This window comes from Octopus bimaculoides, chromosome 3 (genome assembly GCF_046866305.1).
Source record: "Octopus bimaculoides isolate indiv1 chromosome 3, ASM4686630v1, whole genome shotgun sequence".
In the NCBI taxonomy this organism is placed as follows: Eukaryota; Metazoa; Mollusca; class Cephalopoda; order Octopoda; family Octopodidae; genus Octopus; species Octopus bimaculoides.
The window spans coordinates 167512828-167517894 of record NC_142930.1 but is presented as its reverse complement, the minus strand read 5'-3'; positions in this window follow the sequence as shown (position 1 = coordinate 167517894).

Here is a 5067-nt window from a genome sequence, read left to right as displayed (position 1 = left end):
CCAAGATCTTGATATCAAAACAGAGAGAGAGAGGGAGAAGTGAGACGGAGGGAGGGAATGGCGGAGGAATTAGAGAAAGGGTGAGATTGCGATAGAGAATGGGGGATGGAAAGAGAATGAAAGCAGGAAGAGTAGGTGGGTGGATGGGTGTGAAGAAATATCTATATATATATATATATATATATATATATATATATATATGTGTGTGTGTGTGTGTGTGTGTGTGTGTGTGTGTGCGTGGAGAGAGAGAGAGAGAGAGAGAGAGAGGGGGAGAAGTGGAGTGAGAAATGGAGAGAGGAAGTGACACAGAGAGATTTAATGTGTTAGGTAAGAAGATTTTACCGGACTGATAGCAAAATAGGAAAACGTTGATTGCATTCCTACTTTTTCTTTTTCTCTTTCTTTTTTGTGAATTTATTTGATAACAATATATATATATATATATATATATATATATATATATTGATTCCTGGTCCACAGCTTCTTCCCCAACCCAACCTCCCAACCTGGCTCGTTCCCCTGCTCCCGTCCACGCTGCCGCACTTGCCCTTACCTCTCCAACACCACCCTCCTCACCAGCACCCATCACCGACCCTATCGCATCACCGACTCCTTCACCTGCACGTCTACCAACATCATATATTGCCTCTCCTGCTCTCTCTGCCAATCCCTGTACATCGGACAAACGGGGCGGCGCCTGGCCGACCGATTCGCGGAACACCTCCGAGATATCAACGTCGGCAATGACACCCCGGTGTCACGCCACTTCCGTTCTGCCGGCCACTCCTTGCGGCAACACCTGTCTGTGTTTGGATTGTCCATGCACAGGGGCCATCCGGACTCCCGTTTGCGCCGTGAACAGGGATTAATCTTCTATCTTCGCTCCTTTGCGCCACATGGGCTCAACTCCCCTCCACTCTTCATCTAACCCCCTCCTCCTGTCTCTCTCCCCCACCCTCCCTCCTACCACCCATCTCTCCCCTCCCCCACCTCCTGCTCCGACTCCTACTTCTTTGTACCTCTCTTCATACTTCTCTCCACTCCCACTTCTCTTCACCCCTACTCTTTCTCTCCTCTCTCTTACTCTCTCTCACTCTCTTCTCTCGTACTCCCCACTCCCCCCCCTCTCCCGTACTCCCCCCTCTCTCACTCTTACTCTCTACACTCTTACTCTCTACACTCTTACTCTCCTACTCTCTACACTCTTACTCTCTTACTCTCTCACCCTTACTCTCTCACTCTCTTCCCCTCTCTCTCACTCTCTTTCTCTTCCTTTCTTCTTCCCCCCCATACCCCTCTTCCCTCTCTCTCACTCTCTTTCTCTTCCTCTCTTTCTCTTCCTCTCTTTCTCCCCCCATACCCACCTTCCCCCTCTCTCAATCCCCCTTCCCTCTCTTATACCCACCCTCTCTCCTCTCTTCCTCTCCCCTCCCATACCCATCTTCCCCCTCTCTTACATCCACCTTCCCCTTCTCCCTCCTCGTCAACACCCCCTCATAAGCTCATCCCACCACACCCCAACACACTCCTACTCTACCTTCCCACTCCACCCCATCCAATTCCTTACACCCACCACCCACCCCTACCCACATACCCCACCCTACCCACATACCCCTACCTCTACCCCACACTCCACCCATGCCTTCCCCACCTCCCAACACCCTCACATCACACCACACCAATACCCTTGCATCACACCACGCACACCACACCAATACCCTCGCATCACACCACGCACACACTACAACTGACCAACTACTTTCTTCCTTTCTCCCTTCCCCCATTTTCACACTACATACGTCAAGATCACCAGCAGTCTACCTCCCACACACAGCCCCTCGTTCCCGATCACCGTTTGTTATCTCCCCCTTTCTTAGCTCTCCTGAAATAAGAATTTCTAACTTCCGGTCAGTCATTGTTATGATCGGCCATTATTATGATTGACCGTTGACTGAACACTATTCAATTTTTTTTCTCCGTGTTTTTCTCCTTGTCTCCGTATTCTTTCTTTTGAAGAGCGTAGCTCGAAACGTCAAAGACTTTCCGTATTCCCGAGCGTCATACTAATATATACTTTTGTTATTTACACCACCTGTCCTCGTCTGTTGTTATTTTTTGTATATTCTCCCATATATATATATATATATATATATATATATATATATATATATATATATATATATATATATATATATATATATATATATATATATATATATATATATATATATATATATATAAATATATATATATATATAAATATATATATATATATATATATATATATATATATATATATATATATATATATATATATATATATATATATATATCCACACGCACCTTAGTTTAGTGATCACTGCTACTTTATTATCTCCCCTTTTTCCTAGCACTCCTGTCTGACCACCTCTGGCCGGCACTCGCCATGATTGATCGCTAGCCACTAAACCTCTTTTTATTTTCTCTCCCTGTCTATTTCTCTGTTCGTTTCTGTTGAAGAGCGTAGGCTCGAAACGTAAATGACTTTCTCAGTGATTGGAGCGTTAAACTAATACATCGGTTTGTTGGTTACACACCCGTCTTCGTCTTTTGTTTTGTTTTTTTCCTTTTGTAAATTCCACCTATATATATATATATATCCTGCCACTCTCTCCAGCTAACGTGTCTCTGTAAGATCTTCCGTTGCATAAAAACGAAAGACAATATCCTAATATTACTCACAGTTTTCATAAGCATTGTTTGCGCAAAACACCTTCATATTTTTTCTATTTCCCCACGAAAAACATTAAGATCATCGACTGCACAACATTTTACCAGTAGGTAAAGCAGTAGTGTTAGGAAATCTACTCCAGAACTACGTGGTTTGGAGTTCACTTCCACTCAGCAGTACATTGAGATTTGTTTTGTTTCGTTTTTCCGTCGCCCATCGTCTCTTATTAATCAGAGAGTTCTGGCTTAAAGTTTGGTAGACGGAGACTGATTGGAAGTTGGTCATGGCAACTGTTCCTGTTCTTCAATAATCTGCCTCTCACACCGACCACAACCCGATTATTCGAGTAAATATTGTGTCATTGTGTCTCAAGAAAACTTTTCCCTCCTCTACCACTGCATTGACAGAAACCCTGTAAAGGGTGGCCGACCCAACCTCCACTGCTGCCTCAACCATATTTAAAACAAGGTAAGTTGATAATAAAAACTGGAACGAGATACAGGATTAGGCTTTTGGGAATTTCGAAATATGACCAAAATCACATTTATATTTTTTTTATATATAGCTGTGTGTGTTTGTGTGCGTACGTAACATTTCATCTCAAGCTGCCCAGCGATCACTTCGACACCTGACGCGTGGCACACTGTGCCCCTGTTCTGACAAAGTCGATAGATTTGATGGAAGGAATGAGCTAATGTGTGGCACGAACATTTGATCACTATAATATATACACATATATATATGTACATATATATATATACATACATGCAGTATATATATATATATATATATATATATATATATATATATATATATATATATATATACATACACACATACGCATACATACATATATACATGAGTAATATATGCATACATGTGTGTGAGTGTGTGTGTGTGTGAGTGTGTGTGTGTGTACATACATTCACACACACACTGAGATTTGATGAAATTTACTTGAGAGGAGTGTGTAAGGAGATACCCAGTGATTGAATCAGATAAAACTGATATATTACTAATTTTATCACCACTATCACCATTATCATCACCATCATCATCATCATCATCATCATCAGTAGTAGTAGTAGTAGTTTTATTAGTATCATCATTACCATTGTTCCGAATGAACAATTCCTTGTGGAGACAGTAAAAGTTTAGGAAAACAGTATAACATTGCAGAAAAAAACAGTACATTTTACGAGCGCATATGTTCTTATCTACACGCACGCACACATATTATATATGTGTGTGAGCATGCGTGCGTGCATGTGCGTGTGTGTGTGTGTATGTATGTGTGCGTGAATGCACGCACATGTGTATATATCTATATATATTTACAAACGCACAGACGAGCACATATACATATTTCCCTGGATATTTAGAAGATACATATTATGTGTGTATGTTTGTGTGCGTGGGTGTATGTGTGTGCGTGTGTGTGTGTGTCTATATGTGTGTTTATATACATATGCATACACACACACTACTTTTGGCGAGATCATTAAACAGATATCTGGGTTGCTTATTTTTTCTTTTTCATTTTTCTTGTTATATTAATGGATGATAAATGATGGTTATTTTTTTTTATATATATATTTTCGCGACTGAAAGCGTAACGAAACGGCCATAACAAACCATTCCATAATATTATACACTTCGGAATAACTTTATCGTTAATTTTCACCAGTTCTTATCTCGAAAGATTGTTATAACAATGATCTTCACAACATCTCATCTAGTTTCGACTGATAAAATTCTATATTCCCTACAAGTGGCAACACCTTTCGTTTTCATTTTGTTTCACAACCCCGGACGAATGCCAGTGGTATACATGTGTGTGTATGTGTGTGTGTGCGTCTGCATGTATTTGAGTGGTGCCCACAGAAGCGTGCACACGCACATATATATGCATACACCCATGGACAAGAATCTATACTTGTACTTGTATCCATATCTACCTCTGTATCCATCAATCTTCAAATAAATTACATGTATATATATATATATATATATATATATATATATATATATATATATATATATATATATATATATATATATATATATATATATATATATATATATATATATATATATGTATATATATATATATATATATATATATATATATATATATATGTATGTATATTGGCATGTGTGTGTGTATGTATCTATGTTTGTGTATATATATGTATATATATATATATATATATATATATATATATATATATATATATATATATATATATATATATATATATATATTCTCTATTTATTTTCTCGTGTTCCTTTCTGTTGAAGAGCGTACGCTCGAAACGTAAAAGACTTTCTCACCTTCCCGAGCGTTAAACTAATAC